General features: G+C 42.4%; 1 protein-coding gene across 8 annotated transcripts in view; it reads right to left on the bottom strand.

The window, feature by feature from the left end:
* Nucleotides 1-20,509, bottom strand: part of LOC117347215 (glyoxylate reductase/hydroxypyruvate reductase-like) — a 212,494-nt gene that overhangs the window by 50,663 nt on the left and 141,322 nt on the right. The gene's annotated exons all lie outside the window — the stretch shown is intronic.

Here is a 20,509-nt window from a genome sequence, read left to right as displayed (position 1 = left end):
CCGGCGATCCGCGCACGCGGAGGCCCTGCCAGGTGTACCCTGGCGTAATTTATAGTCCATCATATCTTTATATGCCTCTCTTAAGGAGATATGCATCTAGTTTGCTCTTGAAGCCTAGGACGGTCGATTCCGCAATAATCTCCTCTGGGAGGGCATTCCAGGCGTCAACCACTCTCTGAGTGAAGCAGAACTTCCTGACATTTGTCCTGAACCTGTCCCCCCTTAGCTTCATTTCATGTCCTCTAGTCCGTGTCAAATTGGACAATGTAAATAATCTTCTCTGCTCTATTTTGTCGATTCCTTTCAGTATTTTGAAGGTCTCGATCATATCCCCACGCAGTCTCCTTTTCTCTAGGGAGAACAATCCTAGTGTTATAAGTCTATCCTCGTATTCCAGTTTCTCCATACCCTTCACCAGTTTTGTTGCTCGTCTCTGCACCCTCTCCAGCAGTTTTATATCCTTCTTTAGGTAGGGAGACCAATGTTGGACGCAGTATTCCAAGTGTGGTCTGACCATTGCCCTATAAAGCGGCATTATAACTTTCTCCGATCTACTCGAGATTCCTTTCTTTATCATGCCCAACATTCTATTTGCCTTCTTTGCCGCTGCCGCGCATTGTGCCGACGGCTTCAGGGTCCTATCTATCAGTACACCCAGGTCCTTTTCTTGTTCACTCTTCCCCAGAGTTGCACCTGACATTGTATACTCGTATTCCTTATTCTTATTGCCTAAATGCATTACCTTGCATTTCTCCACATTGAACTTCATCTGCCATTTCTCCGCCCATGTTTCTAACCGACACAAGTCGCTCTGGAGTTCCTCTCTATCCTCCTGCGATCTGATTGCCCGGCATAGTTTTGTATCATCTGCAAACTTGATGATCTCACTGGTTGTTCCTTCCTCCAGGTCATTGATATAAATATTAAAAAGGATCGGCCCAAGTACCGAGCCCTGTGGTACACCACTAGTCACTTTCTCCCAGTCGGAGAACTTCCCATTTATGCCCACTCTCTGCTTTCGGTTTTCCAGCCATTTGCCTATCCACCTTTGTATATCCCCCTCTATGCCATGGCTTTGTAGTTTCCTGAGAAGTCTTTCATGTGGAACTTTGTCGAACGCTTTCTGGAAGTCCAAGTATATTATGTCCACCGGCTTCCCACTATCAATTTGCTCGTTCACAGTCTCAAAAAATTGGAGTAAATTCGTCAAACATGATTTCCCTTTCCTGAATCCATGTTGACTGGGTTTCATCAAGTCGTGTGCGTCCAAGTGCCAGACTATGCTATTCTTGATCAGTGCTTCAACCATCTTGCCGGGGACAGACGTAAGACTCACAGGCCTATAGTTGCCCGGTTCCCCTCTCGATCCTTTTTTAAAAATTGGCGTGACGTTCGCTATCCTCCAGTCATCCGGTATCTGTCCAGTTCTGATTGTCAGGTTTGCAAGTTTTTGCAATAACTCTCCGATTTCAACCTTCAATTCCTTTAAGACTCTCGGGTGAATTCCATCCGGTCCAGGGGATTTGTCACTTTTAAGTTTGTCGATCTGATAGTATATCTGGTCTAAGTCCACTTCAACTGTGGTGAGGCTGTCTTCTATTTCAGGGGTCCTTTTACAAAAAATTTAATAGTATTCTTACAAAATTTGTTTGGCTGGGGAAAGCAGCAAGAATTGCTTTAGTATCCTTACAAAAGCCAATTGTGGAGGGTGGGGTAAATTTTCCAAATTTTTATAGGTACCATCAAGCCTATATAATGCGTCAGGGTATGTATTGGATCCTCCCCAGCTCATGGAAAATCTTCCAGACTGGTTTAGATTGGAATGGCAACTTCTGTCTCCATTGAGATTGTGTCATGTTTTGAGTATCAAGATGCCTAGGTTGTATAAGGACAATAGAATTTTAATGGACACTTGGAAGACTTTAAAAATTATTAACAATTTAACAAATATTCCAATTCATAAATTCATTTCTCAGTCCCTTTGATTGAACCCCAAGATTCAGATTGGCAGGTTTGAGGTCATCTGGAAACACTGGATGAAGGCGGGCATACATACTTTAGATGATGTAATATCGGACAGAAAGCTGCTTGAGTTTTCACGATTGCAATAAAAATTTGACATTGCTAAATCTCAAAGTTATAGGTGGTTGCATTTGAAGAAGGCCATTCAGGAGGGGTTCCCTGACTAGAAAAATCTTAAAAATCAGTATAGTTTGCCATTCCTGTGCTTCCAGGCAGATTTCCTGGGTCACCAGGCCGCTCAGTGGTATAAATTAATATCTGGATTTTTGAATAAGAAACCAAAAACTGGTCTTTGTGACATTTGGAGCATTGAGATAAAGCATCAAATTACTGCGTCTCAATGGCCACGAATCTGGACTTGGAGAATGAGATGTACGGTGTCTGCATCTATGAGACAAACTTTGTTTTTTTTGTTACATAGAGCAGTTTGGACCCCAGTTCGTTTACAGAAATTAGATAGTTCCAAGTCTAATAGGTGTTGGCTCTGTCATCTCGAACCTGGGACATTAGATCATTTATTATTTTATTGTCCCTTGATACTTCAATTTTGGAGATCCATTTGGGATCAGGTAAACAAAGTAATGGAGAATCCAGTGGCACTAACATATGACACTGTGCTATTTGGCACTATGATGAGAGCTAAAAGCCAAATATCATCTCACAATAATAAACTTCTCTTTATAATGACAGGGGTTGCCATACAGCTCAGTGTTCTCCCTAGCGTGTTCCAGCCGGGCGCATCGCCCAGCTACTTTAAGTGAGCGCCCGGCTGCCATTTTGCAGCTGCAGAGACCGCGATCTGACATCGGACTCGGTGGTGGTTCGCACATGAATTGTCAAGCGCCTGCTTCTTCCAGTTTGCCTGCACCTTGTACTTGAAGGTGAACATACCTTTCCTGCCTGAACCAGAACTTCAGCAGCATTTAATTCAGCACGCAAACTTCGGATAATGCCTGTTCTTCCGCTCAGGTCAGGTCTAACTGAGCATGAGCAGAAGAACCAGCATTAGCGACCAAAGGATTTTCCACCAATCACGCCACTGCTCACGGTGGAGTACGGGAGGGGAAGGGGTAATTTGCATAGCGCACCAAGGGGTTGTATTTCGATTGGTCCAACACCTTAGCACGCTATGCAAATTATCCCTTCCCCGCCCTTACTCTTTCACCATGAGCAGGGAAGGGTAATTTGCATAGTGTTTTAACATAGACCTATTAAAACATTTTCGCCCACGCTCCAAAGGTCCGCCCATGCAACGACCGAACTTTTTTTCCCGCTGTGCTGAGTGACCAGGCAGAAAGTTTTGGCCGAGTTAGGTTGATGGTTTTAACTTCCCTTTGTGCTTTCAGCAGGGTATTTTTAGAGAGAAAAAAAGTTGTAAGCTCTTTCAAGCAGAGACTATTTTCTTTCTTTTAACTCTGTGTAGCCTGCGTTGTCTGTTAGACCTATAGAAATATTTAATAGCAGTAGGTCCTCCAGAAAGGGGGAAAAAGAGTCCAGGGCCAGACTTGGCTGTGCTTTTCCCTCTTTGTGACTCTGCAGCGCTGCGTACATCTGAGAGCGCTATAGAAATATTTAATAGCAGTAGGTCCTCCAGAAAGGGGGGGAAAAAGAGTCCAGGGCCAGACTTGGTTGTGCCTTTCCCTCTTCTTTCATCACAGAGTGTTTGGGGCAGGTTAAGCCCAGACGAGCAAACAATAAAAATCCTTGTAGCACTCACTGGTTCCTGTTAAAGTGACACATCTGCCATTCCTTTTTTTGTTCATATCTTGCCCTGCCGTAGTGTAAGTGTGCACTGAATAACCAATAGGCTCCCACGTTACCACTCAAAAGTCTTATTCATAGGTACTTTTCATTTTACCAACATGAGTAAAAAAAGTGTTCAGAAAACAACACTGCTCAGTTATTTCAGAAAAGAGACGCCATAAACCAATGAAGGTACAGCGTCAACTGCTGATGTGGCTATTTCAGACAAAGACATTGCAGAGGCTGGTCCATCAGTGAGGAAGCTGAAGAAGGGGAAATCTGCAGTCGTCGTGGGAGACTCAATCCTGAGAGAAGTGGACAGTCACGTAGCAGGAGGGAGAGAGGATCGGCTAGTGACCTGTCTCCCAGGAGCAAGAACGAAGGACATCACCGACAGAATCAAGAGGATCCTGGACGGCGCAGAAATAGAAGAGACAGCAGTGATAATCCACGTGGGAACAAATGATGTCAACAGGATAAATTACAGCAGGACTACGCTAATTGAACAGTTCAAGATCCTAGGAAGGAAACTGAAGCTGAGGACACCGAAGATAGCATTCTCAGAGATTCTGCCAGTACCGAGGGCAGACGTGAGGAGGCAGACCGAGCTACAAGCAATAAACGCATGGTTGAGGAGATGGTGCGAAGAAGAAGGATTCCTTTTTGTAAGGAACTGGACAACTTTTTTGGGGAAGAACAAGCTCTTCAGGAGGGACGGACTACACCTGAGCAAGGCAGGAACGAGACTGCTAGCAAACAATGTCAAGAGAGGAATTGAGCAGGCTTTAAACTGAGAAGAAGGGGAAAGCCGATAGTCGACCTGAGGTCGACGGTTCGGACAAGAGTATCCAAAGAAGATACTGAGCGGGAAAAATGCTGGGAACAGGCAAGAGACGAACAACAGAAGCTGTTGACCAACAAAAAGGGCAAACAGATTAAATTAGAGGAACAGGAGAGATCAGGAAATCAGGTTGCAGACGAAAAAGATACACCAAAAAATGAGGAAGAAAGGAACAGAAATGAGGGACTGGCAGCCCAAATAGGGGATGGTAAGAGGAGCAAAACGCATGTAAAACCAGCAGAGAAAAGAAAAGACCAGGACTTAAATTGCTTGTACGCTAATGCAAAGAGCCTAAAGTCCAAAATGAGAGAATTAGAAGCCATAGCCAAAAAAGAACATCATTGGAATCACGGAAACATGGTGGAACGAGGATAACCAATGGGACGTAGTGCTGCCAGGGTACAAACTCTATAGAAGAGACAGGACCCACAAGAAGGGTGGAGGAATAGCACTATACATAAAAGACACCATTCCCTCGTCCGGAGTGGATATAGAACCAAAGGCGGAAGGACTGGAGTCATTATGGGTCAAATTACCAGGAAAAAGTGGCCTTGACATAAGATTGGGTCTATACTATCATCCACCTGGACAAACGGAAGCAAACGACAAAGATCTGGCAGCAGAATTGAGGCGGGAAGGCAACAACAGGAATGTGACAGTAATGGGAGATTATAACTACCCTGGGATAAACTGGAATATTGGAAACTCAAACTGTGCGAGGGAAACAGAATTCTTAGAGGCTGTGAGGGACTGCTTTATGGATCAGCTTGTCAAAGAACCAACAAGAGGATATGCCACTCTTGACCTAATCCTCAACGGAATAGGGGGACCTGCAAAAGAAGTGGAAGTAGTAGGACCACTAGGAAACAGCGATCACAACATGATCCAGTACAAATTAGGAATAAGTACAGCAAAAGGGAAGAGAACCACAGTGACAACTTTCAACTTCAAGAAAGGGAACTATGATGCTATGAGAGCAATGAAAACTTAGAAACAGCTCAAGGAAAACAGAAACTGTAGAGCAAGCCTGGTCTCTATTCAAGGGCACATCCTCAGATTTAGAAAAGGGTGCAAAAAAAACCGAACAAAAGACCCCGCATGGATAAACATTGAGGTGAAGAAAGCGATAAGAGACAAGAAAAAATCATTCCGGAAATGGAAAAAGGACCAAACTGGGGAAAACTGGAATGAACACAGGAAACGCCAAAGAGAATGTCATCAAGTGGTTAGGAGAGCGAAAAGAGAATACGAAGAGAGACTGGCCAGGGAGGCAAAAAACTTCAAATCATTCTTCAGATATGTTAAGGGGAAGAAACCAGCGAGGGAGGAAGTAGGACCGTTGGATGATGGAGACAAAAAGGGAGTAATAAAGGAGCAAAAAGAGGTAGCTGACAGGTTAAACAAATTCTTCTCGTCAGTCTTCACAAGCGAGGACACATCCAGTGTACTGGAACCCGACGTGATCTTCCATGGTGATCAAGAAGAAAAACTGTCAGCAATAGAGGTGAGCCATGAGGATGTCCTCCAACAGATAGATAGATTGAAAAGCGACAAATCACCAGGCCCGGACGGAATCCACCCTAGGGTACTAAAAGAACTAAGAAATGAGATAGCGTGAATACTCCAACGAGTTTGCAACCTATCCTTGAAAACTGGAGAGATTCCAGAGGACTGGAAGATAGCAAATGTTACACCTATCTTTAAAAAGGGGTCAAGAGGAGACCCAGGAAACTATAGGCCGGTAAGTTTGACATCGGTTCCAGGCAAGATGGTAGAAGCACTGATAAAGGACAGCATCTGTGAGCACATCGAAAAAAATGGGCTGATGAAAGCGAGCCAACATGGCTTCTGCAAGGGAAGATCATGCCAAACAAAGTTACTGCACTTCTTTGAGGGGGTAAACAGCCAGTTGGACAAAGGGGAACCTGTAGACATCATTTACCTTGACTTCAAAAGGCCTTTGACAAGGTACCCCATGAGCGGCTACTTAGGAAGCTGTGGAACCACAGGGTGGAAGGGGATGTACACAGATGGGTCAAACACTGGTTGGCAGGCAGGAGACAGAGGGTTGGAGTGAAGGGTCACTACTCGGGCTGGAGGAAAGTCATGAGCGGAGTTCCGCAGGGGTCTGTACTTGGACCGCTGCTGTTCAATGTATTTATTAATGACCTGGAAACGGGGACGAAATGTGAAGTTATAAAATTTGCGGATGACACTAAACTCTGTAGAAGGGTTAGAACTACGGAAGTGTGAGGACCTACAAAAGGACCTAAACAAACTGGAGGAGTGGGCGAATAAATGGCAGATGAAATTCAATGTAGGGAAATGCAAGGTCATGCATATAGGGAGAAAGAACCCGATGTTCAGCTACCAAATGGGGGGACTAGTATTAGAGGGAAGTAACCTTGAAAGAGATTTGGGTGTACTGGTGGATACAACAATGAAGTCAACGGCGCAATACGCAACAGCCGCGAAGAAGGCAAACAGAATGTTGAGTATTATTAAAAATGGTATTACGACCAGAACAAAAGAAGTCATCCTGCCGTTGTATCGGGCAATGGTGCGCCCGCACCTGGAGTACTGTGTTCAGTATTGGTCACCGTACCTTAAGAAGGTACTTGAGAGGGTCCAGAGGAGAGCGACACGAATGATTAAGGGCATGGAAAACCTTTCATACACTGAAAGATTGGAGAGGCTGGAGCTCTTCTCCCTGGAAAAGCGGAGACTCAGAGGAGACATGATAGAGGCCTACAAGATCATGAAGGGCATAGAGAAAGTAGAGAGAGATAGATTCTTCAAATTTTCAAAACATATAAGAACAAGAGGGCATTCGGAAAAATTGGAAGGGGATAGATTCAAAACAAATGCTAGGAAGTTTTTCTTTACTCAGCGGGTGGTGGACACCTGGAATGCGCTTCCAGAGGACGTAATAGGGCAGAGTACGGTACTGGGGTTTAAGAAAGGATTGGACAATTTCCTGTTGGAAAAGGGGATAGAGGGGTATAGATAGAGGATTACTGCACAGGTCCTGGACCTGTTGGGCCGCCGCGTGAGCGGACTGCTGGGCAGTATGGATCTCAGGTCTGACCCAGCAGAGGCATTGCTTATGTTCTTATGTTCTTATCAGGGGAAATCTTTTCAGCACACACTCTGCCAATTGATAAATCTAAGCACCGCTTATCCGGCATAAACAAACAATGGTTTAAAGAGTTTGATTGGCTAATGGTCAAAGAAAATGGTATGTGGTGCTCATTGTGCATGAAATATTCAAACACCTCCCAAGGAGGGAGTTACCTTGGGTAAATGTGCCATGCACAAAAATTCTAAAAGAAAGCTTGCTGGACCATGAAAAAAGTAAAACACACATTGAGTCTTCTTCTGATCTTTTAGGAAAGCGTGTACTAGAGCAAACTGGAATCGGTCAAATTGAAAGATCTGTATCTATGTTAAATAACTTACAGAGAGATGCCTTTGTGGGAGCTTTAAGATCCATGTATTGGTTGGCAAAAAATGAGTTACCACATACAACGTTGTTTGAAAAGCTGTTGGAACACTGTAAAGAAATGGGTTGTTTCTTTTTACAACATCTCAATGTTGGTAAAAATGCACATTACACCTCAGAAAGAATAATGCAAGAGCTGCTGAATGTCTTAGCATCAGAAATAAAGTCTAACATGCTGAAATTTTTTCAGTATTCTGTGTGATGGAACCACAGACATCTCAGTTGTAAAGCAATTCATTATTTACATTAAATATGTTTGCCAGGTCACTAAACAGGTCAAAATTAGTTTTGTATCAACCCGCAATATGAGTGATGGCAAAGCGGAGACTATAACCAACACACTGAGTGAGACTATGGACATACTAGGCTTGAAAACTGCTAATCTGGTTGGACTAGGGTCAGATGGAGCAGCTGTTATGAATGAGAAACAGAAAGGTGTGGCATCTGGACTCTTGGTCAAATGCCACTGTGTAAACCATCAATTGGCCCTTGCAAGTGCCCAAGCAGCAGCTGCCATACCTTATTTAACAAAACTGAATGACATCTTAAGGCAGCTGTTCTATTTCTTCCAAAATTCTTCAGTTAGGATGGCTGGTTTAACAGAAATGCAAAATATTCTGAACATTCCCCAGATTAAGCTGAAAATGGCCAGTGACACTAGATGGCTGTCTCATGCCTCTGCAGTACAGTAACTACGACAGTGCATGATGAGTGTCATAGCTGCGCTGGAAAGAGAGGCCACTGAACGAAATGACTTCACTTCTGAAGGATTAAGCAGATGTATTAAAACGTACAATTTTGTTTCCTCTCTGATGATGCTTTCAGATGTATTACCTTTGTTGTCCAACTTATCTAAGGCTTGGCAAAGGCAAGATGTCAATTTTACCTAAATTGAGCCAATTTTGCTCGCCACAAAATTGCCCATCATGCAGTTGAAAGACACTCCTGGGAGATATTTTCAAAGCCTTCATCTTTGTCTGGCAGAAGAATGGTCAGATCTCCGCATTGTTTATACACAGAGTGATGTAATGGCATTCAAAATTGCAATATATGATAAATACCTAGAGACAGTTGTCAAGCACCTAGATGCAAGATTCCCTGACATGCCAATTATTTCCAGCTTTTCAAAAGTTTTCAATGCAGAAACTCACGATTCAAGCGAGTCTGCTGAAATTCTTTTTGCTCATTACTCCAAAAATGGTAGCCCTCCAATTTTAAAATATGAAAGTAGCAGGCAAGAATGGACAGTTGCATCAAAAATGATCAGAAGTCAATCATACAAAGACTTCAATCTAAAACAAATTTTACTAAAAATGGCAACAACATCAGAGCTCAAAGAGTCGTTTCCAAATTTAGCCAAACTAGCTCATATTGGGCTAGTGATCCCAGTGAGCACAGCTGAGCTGTGAGGAACCCCTGTAGTCCAGAAGGCACCACATCTAGTAGAGTAAGGGACCTGGGAGGTTTCCAGGTGTTAACTTGAAGAGGGTGAGGTAGGGACACTGGGAGGGCCCAGGTGTACCTTCAAAGCTGAAACTTGATGGATGTAATCCTACTAGTTTCTGGATTCATCTGCTGTTGATGACGAGGAATATTTTTTTTCTTTTTCTTCATTAGGTTTCCCATATTTTTTTTTAATTGTTTTCACTTTTCTTCCTGACAGCGACAATACTTGTGGTGCTTGGTTTATGTCATAACAATTGTTATTTAAAATTTTTGTTAGGATTGCAGGATCCTGAATTGGATACTTTTTAAATTTAATAAAAATATTCTGGCACAAGTGTTGAACCTTAAAAAAGGTTGGAAAATAATTAATGATAATAAACTAATAAAAATAGTACACATTTAATTTTCCCCACCACCAAATTTCCCCATGCCACCCGGCTGGAAAAAATTTCTTGGGAGAACACTGCAGTTTATTCTAAGGAATTGGAAAAACTGGTATAGACTGAACTATTCCTTTTGGTGGGAGTCTCTCTGTCACGTTTTTAAGATAGAACAAAATATGGCTATCAGGGACATTATAAGAAGTTTCTGAAGATTTGGGAGCCATTGACAAAATTTTGCAAAGAGTGATTAGTGATTATGAGGCTCATAATCGAAAGAGAACATTCAAAAACTGGCCTAAGTCGGCACTTGGGCGAACATTTCCCAAAGTGCCGATACTAAAAATGGGTTTTGGACATATTTCTAAATGACCTAGGCCTTCATAGTGCCGCTGAACGACCAAAGCTAAACGGGGCGTTTCGGGAGGAGTGTCGAGGGTGGGAGTTGGGCGGGACTTGGGCTGGCTTAGACTTGTCGTACAGCATGTATAACCGAAAGTTATACACCTGACGATCGACGGAACTTAGACGTTGTGACTTAGACCATGTAAAACATGGTCTAAGTCACAAAAACCCATCTAAACTCACCAGATAAAACACTGAAAACACATAATACAGACCCCCACACACTACTCCAGTGATCACTGACCCACCCCCACCCCCATAAAAATATTACTCACACCTTTAAAATTCAGCCTCCAGACCATCATCACCTGGCCGCCTGGCATAGGAAAGCCTAGTTGTCCAGCACAGAGGCGGCTTAAGTTATCTTGGGGGTGGGTTAGGGACCCATAGAGAGGAGGACCCATGCCCATAAGCCCCTGTAATCACTACATTGATACTTAAACATGTGCACTGCCCTATACACCCCCAAAACCCTTTTCTACTGGCATATAAGTGGCTCCTGCAGCCATAAGGGCTATTGGGGTGGTAGATAAGTGGATCTACAGGATTCTGGAGGTAGTTTTGGGGGCTCACCATGACGAATATGGGAGCTTTAGTGAAGAGAAGCCATAGTACCCTTTTTGTGAAGTTCACAGCAGTGCCCTGTAAGTTACCCCACTATTTAGGTGGCATGTCTGGGTGTGCAGTCCATCACTTTGCAGACCCCTCCCACGTCCAACAGGGCTTGTTCTAGGCGTTTTGGACTTGGACGGAAAGTTGATCAAAAATGTGGTATAAAGATGGACGATTTAGTGGCTTGGAGGATCAGATCAGCAGGACGATTTTCAAAAACGATTTTAGACGATTTAGACGATTTTCAAAACGAAAAAAAGTTTGAAAATGTGTCTTAAGCTGTTTTTTTACTTTGGATGACTTGCGAGATGGACGTAAACGGACTTAAGACGTCCCTTTCGATTATGCCCCTCCACGCCTTTTGGTCATACACGTCTAGTGTGGGTGGGTGGGAGGGCAGGTTGGAACTTTATTTTTGTATACCGCTATACCACAAGCAGTTCAAAGCGTGGCAGAAAGCTGCTAACTGCAGGGATATGGATATGGGAAGAGGATATGGATATGGAAAGGTCATGGTTGTCCCAAGGGGTATCCCAAGTACTTACATGCTAAGCTTTGCGAATACTGACAGTTAGGTATAACTGCAGCATTTAGGTATGAGCATTTATACTTGCCATAGAGCTAACATATCAATGTGTTCGTGCCTAAAGTTATGTACATAACTATGGACTTAAATTAGTATTCTGTAATAGCAATAAAGCACTTAAAGCACATACACTTGAGGGCTCTGATTCTATAAAAAGCGCTTACTGTTAGGCGCCTAGATCGACATTTGAGTGTAGTTTTTGGATATAATTATAATTGTAATTGTATTTAAGTGTTTTTATAGTTATATGATTGTATTATAATTTGCACTTACTTATGGCTTTAAAATGAATAAATTTAAAAAAAAAAAATTTCTATACCGTCAAAAATCTCAGCCGTTTCCAAAGTTACATATATAGAAACAAAATTACACATACACTAAAGCATTGCAATTCAAAATCAGCACACATCTGGTTAATAATATAAGAAAATACCCTTTGCGATACCTTTAACAGATGCCCATCATCTGTAATTAAGGGAAAGCAAAACAGTTTCAGAGGAATAATTATCATATCCATGAACAGCTTGGTGTTAAGCAGTTTTTTAGAAATGGAGTGTTCCCAAATAGATTTCCAAAATTTTTGTATCAATGGACAGTAAAACAGCAAATGATCCAATGTCCCTGGAAATATATTTGGGATCAAATAAATAAATTATTGGAGAATCCTGTAGCTTTAACATATGACACGGTGTTATTTGGTACAATGTTGAGAGCTAAAAGTCAAATTTCATCTCACAATAATAAACTTCTTTTGATAATGGCAGGGGTTGCTATGCAACTGATTTTGAGAAATTGGAAAAACTGGGACAGGTTGAGTTACAGTTTTTGGTGGGAATCGTTGTGTCATATTTTTAAAATGGAGCGGGTGTTGGCTGTACAACATGGTAATTATAAAAAATTTTTGAGGGTTTGGGAACCATTGATAAGTTATTGTACAGATTGATTTTATTATTGGTCATTTCATTATACACATCCAGGGGATAGGAGGGGATTCACAGGATAATTCTAACTTGATTATTTGTAATGGATTATTAATTTTGGGGTGTGAGGGTTAAAGTGATTGTTAAGTACATCTATTAGTTAAAAGTGCTTTTGTTGTACTATTATTTGTGTATATAGCGGATTGTGCACTATGATTGTTTGAAACTTAATAAAGATTTATTTAAAAAAAAAAATAAAATGGAGTATTCCACACATAATCTGATTTGACCAGTCAAGTTATTTCACAAAGATAACCCAGCAACCGTAAACATTTTTGTTTCTGTAGACATATAATAGTTAGGCCTATTTTTAATAGTACGGTAACTCTCAAGCAACCAAAAACTACATTTATCAATCTCCATGGGTGCCGGTTAACTGAGTGTCTACAGTAGAAATAAGATACACTTGATTGAAATACTAAACTGATAAATAAAAAGAAACCAAAGGGCACATTTATTAAGCTGTGTATGTCTTTAGTACACCCTTACATGGGTATTTCCCATGTGGTAGGGCTATTTTTATTGCAACTGTTAAAATGGCTTTTTAGTGTTTTTTGTATTAATGGTCATATGCTCCCGGTAATCAAGGGCAGGTGGAGGGCATGTTCCGGCCTGGGTGCAGGGAGTTAGGGATGGGTGGAGCTATTACTGGGCCATGGTCCACATGCATGCAGCCATCAGCTCTGCCAGCCCTGCCCCTTCTAACATCAACTTCCTGTTCCAGAGCTCGGGACTGGCAGAATCAGTAACCACATGCATGTGGACTGCAATTCCACAACTGCCCCTTGCACACCCCCCCCACCTGGATGAAAGAAGGTGCTCTACCCCACCCTGGGTGGCCACCAAAATAGGTATGCCACTGGTCTATGTTAATATTGTCATTAGCATGTGCCCATTAAAAATATTAACTATGTCAGCACTTACTGTGACCTATTTTGAAGATGGTAAAGGCTCACATGGTAGGGTGTGCTAATGGTTAGAATAAGAATGCCCACTCTCTGCTCAAGACATGCCCCTCCCACCCCCCAAAAAATTAGCACTGACTGCAGGATACCTGACCGCATCCATGTTATGTCAGGTAATAAGTTAACTTAAACAAACTTAAAGCAAATTTAAACAGGAATTGAATACAATTAAAGCAGCTTCCATCACTCACAAAATCATACCAACTACCTCAAAGAATAAAACAGCCCAGGAATAAATGGGTCACAGTAGGCTCAAGAAGACTGCGACATGTAACACAGAAACATCCACCTTCACAAATATTACCTCTACAGAATTCCTTTGCTCCACTAGTGCACTGCGATACTCAAGAAAACAGAAGGGAGGTGGGACTGGAACCAATGAAGGTAACTCAAGAGAACAAGCGCACCCTAAGCACAAATAAAAAAGCCAAAAACAGAAAACTATTACTGTTGGGGGATTTCATCATCAGAGGCATTAAACTTGGAACACAAGGCGAGGAGACCAAAATAGTGAAATGTCTTCCAGGATCCTCAGCTACCATGAGTTCCAGGCAAATACAGACTATAATTAAGGAAGAAACTAAGGATTTTAACACTGATGTTGTTATCCATCTGGGAACAAATGACCTGGCCCACAACTCCACACTTGGAACACAGAAAGCTTTTCGGGAGCTTTGGTGAGGGCGTGAAACTTTTTGTAAAGACTTTAGCTTTTTCTGAAATACTGCCTGCATATGGAAAGGGAGAGCAAAGAGTGAAAAATACAGAGGACTTTAATAGATGGCTCAAAGCCTGGTGTCATCAAGAAGGCTTCAGGTACATAGGAGGATGGGGAAATACATGGAAGGACAAGAAGCTATACTGCACTGATGGGCTACATATTACTACAGCAGGAAAAAGAAACCTTGCAGAGAAATTTAGACAATATTTTTCTAGGCATTTAAACTAGAAGGTGGGGTGGTGTATGTACAAAGGACAATTATAGAGACCACCCCCGGCAAAAGAAAAGATGTGATAGTAGTAAAGACTCCAACATAAACAATATCAGCAACTCATTTCTTAGTATTGCAACGGAAAGTGAAACGAAACAAAAATCCATACGAAAAAGGAGATTATCGCTGAAAAATAGCTGGAAAGCGATGACCACAAATGCTCACAGTCTAAGCAACAAAGTTCATGATCTGCAAGCCCTGATGTTAGAGGCAGATCTAGATATTGTCACTATCACAGAGACATGGTTCAGTGAATCACATGGATGGGATGCAAACATACCAGGATATAATCTTTTTAGGAAGGACAGAGATGGTCAAAAATGTGGAGGAGTAGCTCTCTATGTAAAGATCAATATCCAAGCAACTGAAATGCAAGGGACCTGGGGAGAGGAAGAAGCGATATGAATCACTCTGAAAAGAGAAGATGGAACTTCTATCTACATGGGTGTAGTCACAGACCTCCGACTCAATCGCAGCAAATTGATAAGGATCTGATTGTGGATATCCAAAAGTTTGGAAGGAAAGAGGAGGTTCTGCTGTTGGTAGATTTCAACCTGCCGGATGCGGACTGGAATGTTCCGTCTGCGGAATCGGAAAGAAGTAGGGAGATTGTGGATGCCTTTCAAGAGGCTCTGCTCAGACAAATGGTGACGGAGCCCACAAAGGAAAAAGTGATATTGGATCTGGTCCTCACAAATGGAGAGAGTATCTCTAATGTTCGAGTGGTTGCTCACCAGGGAAGTAGCGATCATCAAACGAGAAAGATCAGATAGATCCAAAAAGGGAAGCGAGGACCACTAAATCCAGGAAATTAGCACAAACAAATCTCAAATGTATGTACACAAAAGCCAGAAGCTTAGGAAACAAAATGGGCGAACTGGAAGAACTAGCAAAAAGAAAACAACTGAATATCATAGGAATAACAGAAACATGGTGGAATGAAGAGAATGAATGGGACACAGCATTAAATGGTTATAAACTATACAGAAGAGATAGGATTGGGCAAAAAGGGAGGGGTATTGCCCTGTATGTCCAAGAAGAAATAGAATCTATTAGAGTAGGGGAGACGGAAGCAAATGGTAAACTGGAGTCCCTCTGGATAAACATTCCTGGACAAAAAGAAGCGAACATCAAAATTGGCCTCTATTATCGACCCCTGGGACAGATTGAAGAAACAGACAAAGAAATGATGGAGGAAATTAACCGTGGATGTAAATCAGGGAATGTAACGATCATGGGGGACTTCAACTTTCCGGGGATAAACTGGAAAATGGGGACGTCAAACTGCATCAGGGAAACAAGATTCCTGGAAATGATAGGAGATTGCTTCCTTGAACAAATGGTGGGAGAACCGACAAGAGGAAATGCAATCCTGGACTTGGTCATAAAAGGCATTACTGGAAGGACAGCAGATGTAGAGGTTACGGCCCCGCTGGGGACAAGTGATCACAATACGATCAATTTTACCATTGGCATTGGAAAAGGGAAACCAATCAAGACTAAAGCCACAACCTTTAACTTCAAAAAAGGGAATTATGACAGCATGAGAACCATGGTTAAAAAAAGGCTCAAGAAGGCGAAAGCAGAAATTCAAACAATTGATCAAGCATGGTCTCTACTGAAAACCACCATTACAGAAGCACAGAATCTTTACATACCGAAAATATCCAAAGAAAGGCGAAAGAAAATCAAAGGAGAACCAGCTTGGTTATCCAAAGAGGTGAAGGATGCAGTGAGGGATAAGAGGAACTCATTTAGAAAATGGAAACGTGAAAAAACAACGGAGGCCTGGAACTGCCACAAAATCGACCAGAAAAAGTGTCATAAAGCGGTAAAAGATGCCAAAAGAGTCTATGAAGAAAAGATAGCGCAAGAAACCAAAAATTTCAAGCCCTTTTTTAGGTATATAAAAGGAAAGAAACCAGCAAGACAGGTAGTGGGTCCTCTCAACGATCAAGGAGGGAAAGGGTCAATAAAAGAAGACAAACAGGTTGCCGATAGGTTAAATTCATTCTTTGCCTCTGTCTTTACAAATGAGGACACTTCAACAATGCCAGAAACAAGGAGGATATTCGCCGGAAGCATAGAGGAGAGCCTAGCATCAGTACATGTGGGGTTGGACATGATATATTTTCAGATTGATAGACTTAAAAGTGACAAAGCCCCTGGACCGGACGGAATTCACCCAAGAGTATTAAAGGAACTTAAGATAGAAATTGGCGAACTATTACAATCCTTAGCTAACATGTCAATCAGAACCGGGCAAATACCGGATGACTGGAGGATAGCAAATGTCATCCCAATTTTCAAGAAAGGATCAAGAGGTGAACCGGGAAATTACAGACCTGTGAGTCTCACATCGGTTCCTGGGAAGATAATTGAAACACTAATTAAGGATACCATTGTACAACACCTGGAAGAGCACAACCTAATAAGTGCTAGTCAACACAGATTCAGGAAAGGGAAGTCATGTTTGACAAATTTACTTCAGTTTTTTGACAAGGTGAATAAACAAATCGATACTGGAGATCCAGTGGACATAATTTATTTGGACTTCCAGAAAGCGTTTGACAAGGTCCCGCACGCAAGGCTTATGAGTAAATTACTAAGTTATGGAATAGGAGGAGAAGTGCACAGATGGATCGGCAAATGGCTAGAGAACAGAAAACAGAGGGTGATAATAAATGGGAAATTATCGGATTGGGAGAAGGTGACTAGCGGCGTGCCCCAGGGCTCGGTTCTTGGACCCATCTTGTTCAATATTTTTATAAATGATCTTGAAGAGGAAACGACATGCAATATAATCAAGTTTGCTGATGACACAAAATTATGTCAGGGGGTTGGCTCTTCAAGGGACTGCGAGGATCTTCAGAAGGATCTGAACCAGCTGGAAAAATGGGCGATAAAGTGGCAAATGAATTTCAATATAGACAAATGCAAGGTGATGCATCTGGGAAAGAAAAACAAAGAACATGAATATAGAATATTGGGTGTGACATTAGCCAAATGTGAACAAGAAAGGGACTTGGGGGTCCTGATAGACAGAACCCTAAAACCATCGGTTCAATGCGCGGCGGCAGCAAAGAAAGCAAACAGGTTGTTGGGCATGATTAAAAAGAGGATCACGAGTAGGTCGGAGGACGTCATAATGCCACTTTACAGAGCGATGGTCAGACCACACTTGGAATACTGTGTCCAACACTGGTCTCCATACCTCAAGAAGGATATAACTCTGCTGGAGAGGGTGCAGAGGCGAGCCACTAAACTAGTCAAAGGAATGGAGAATTTGAGCTACCAAGAACGCCTCAGAAAACTTGGACTGTTCACCCTCAAAAAGATTGAGAGGGGATTTGATAGAGACTTTTAAAATATTAAATGGATTTCACATAATAGACCAGGAAGAAGCATCACTGACATTTTCAGATGTGACACGGACAAGAGGTCATAGCCTGAAACTGTGTGGCAGCAGGTTCAGGACAAATGTCAGGAAGTTCTGTTTCACACAGCGAGTGGTGAGCGCTTGGAATGCTCTCCCAGAGGAGCTTGTGGCAGAGACTAGTGTTCAGGGTTTCAAGCGCAAGTTGGATGCACACCTTCTTGCAAATCATATCGAGGGATATGGGAAATCCGGGTTTCCAATAGGGAGCACCTAACTGGGCCTCCGCGTGTGCGGATCGCTGGACTAGATGGACTTAGGTCTGATCCGGTGAAGGCATTTCTTATGTTCTGATGATATAACGGCTAAAGTGGAGAGCGGCCGCACGATACTTAAAGTCCTAGATTTCAAACGTACGGACTTTAACGCAATGGGAGAGTACCTGAAGAAAGAGCTGTTAGGATAGGAGGACATAAGAGAAGTGGAAAGACAGTGGTCTAAGCTGAAAGGAGCGATAAAAATGGCTACGGACCTTTATGTGAAGAAAATCAATAAAAACAAGAGAAAAAGGAAGCCGATATGGTTCTCCAACCTAGTGGCTGAGAAAATAAAGGCGAAAGAGTTGGCGTTCGTGAAATTTAAAAAACCCCAAGAAGAGGAGAGCAGAAAGGACTACAGGGTGAAACTGAAAGAAGCCAAGAGAGAGATACGTCTGGCGAAAGCACAGGCGGAAGAACAAATGGTTAAAAATGTAAAAAAGGGAGACAAAAATTTTTTCAGATATATTAGTGAAAGGAGGAAGATGAAAAATGGAATTGCTAGGCTAAAAGATGCTGGGAATCAATATGTGGAGAGTGATGAGGAGAAAGCAAATGTGCTAAACAAATACTTCTGTTCTGTGTTCACAGAAGAAAATCCTGGAGAAGGACCAAGATTGTCTGGTAAAGTTACACGAGAAAATGGAGTAGATTCTGCGTCATTCACCGAGGAGGGTGTTTATGAGCAACTTGAAAAACTGAAGGTGGACAAAGCGATGGGACCAGACGGGATCCATCCCAGGATACTAAGGGAGCTCAGAGAGATCTGCCTTATTAAAGTCCTATTAAAGACTTGTTCAACAAATCTCTGGAGACGGGAGTGATTCCTGGGGATTGGAGGAGAGCGGATGTGGTCCCTATTCATAAAAGTGGTCACAGGGTTGAAGCAGGAAACTACACTCACTTCAGTTGTTGGAAAAATAATGGAAGTGTTGCTGAAAGAAAGGATAGTGTACTTCCTTGAATCTAATGGGTTATAGGATCCGAGGCAACATGGATTTACAAAAGGTAAATCGTGCCAAACGAACCTGATTGAATTTTTTGATTGGGTGACCAGAGAGCTGACTCGAGGAAATATGCAAGATGTAATTTACTTGGATTTCAGCAAAGCCTTTGATACAGTTCCTCATAGGAGGCTGTTGAACAAACTTGAAGGGCTGAAGTTAGGACCCAAAGTGGTGAACTGGGTCAGAAACTGGCTGTCGGACAGACGCCAGAGGGTGGTGGCTAATGGAAGTCGCTCCAAGGAAGGAAAGGGTTCGGTGCTGGGGCCAATCCTGTTCAATATGTTTGTGAGTGACATTGCTGAAGGGTTAGAAGGAAAAGTGTGCCTTTTTGCAGATGATACCAAGATTTGTAACAGAGTAGACATCGAAGAGGGAATGGAAAATATGAAAAAGGATTTGCAAAAGTTAGAGGAATGGTTGAATGCCTGGCAACTAAAATTCAATGCAAAGAAATGCAGAGTAATGCATTTGGGGATTAATAATAGAAAGGAACCGTATATGCTGGGAGGAGAGAAGCTGAAATGCACAGACGGGGAGAGGGACCTTTGGGTGATAGTGTCCGAAGATCTAAAGGCGAAAAAACAGTGTGACAAGGCAGTGGCTGCTGCCAGAAGGATGCTGGGCTGTATAAAGAAAGGCGTAGTCAGTAGAAGGAAGAAGGTTTTGATGCCCCTGTACAGGTCATCGGAGTATTGTGTTCAGTTTTGGAGACCGTATCTGGCGAAGGACGTAAGAAGACTTGAGGCAGTCCAGAGGAGGAAAATGATAGGAAGTTTGCGCCAGAAGACGTATGAGGAGAGACTGGAAGTCCTGAATATGTATACCCTAGAGGAAAGGAGGAACAGGGAAGATATGATTCAGACGTTAAAATATTTGAAGGGTATTAAAGTAGAACAAAATCTTTTCCTGAGAAAGGAAAATGGTAAAACCAGAGGACATAATTTGAGGTTGAGGGGTGGTAGATTCAGGGGCAATGTTAGGAAATTCTACTTTACGGAGAGGGTAGTGGATGCCTGGAATGCGCTCCCGAGAGAGGTGGTGGAGACTAAAACTGTGACTGAGTTCAAAGAAGCGTGGGATGAACACAGAGGATTTAGAATCAGAAAATAATATTAAATATTGAACTAAGGCCAGTACTGGGTAGATTTGCACGGTCTGTGTCTGTATATGGCCGTTTGGTGGAGGATGGGCTGGGGAGGGCTTCAATGGCTGGGAGGGTGTAGATGGGCTGGAGTAAGTCTTAACAGAGATTTCGGCAGTTGGAACCCAAGCACAGTACGGGGTAAAGCTTTGGATTCTTGCCCAGAAATAGCTAAGAAGAAAAAATTAAAAATT

The sequence above is a fragment of the Geotrypetes seraphini genome, chromosome 1, assembly GCF_902459505.1.
Source record: "Geotrypetes seraphini chromosome 1, aGeoSer1.1, whole genome shotgun sequence".
Classification (NCBI taxonomy): Eukaryota; Metazoa; Chordata; class Amphibia; order Gymnophiona; family Dermophiidae; genus Geotrypetes; species Geotrypetes seraphini.
The sequence above is the reverse complement of the archived record's forward strand: the minus strand, read 5'-3'. Positions and strand labels throughout refer to the sequence as shown.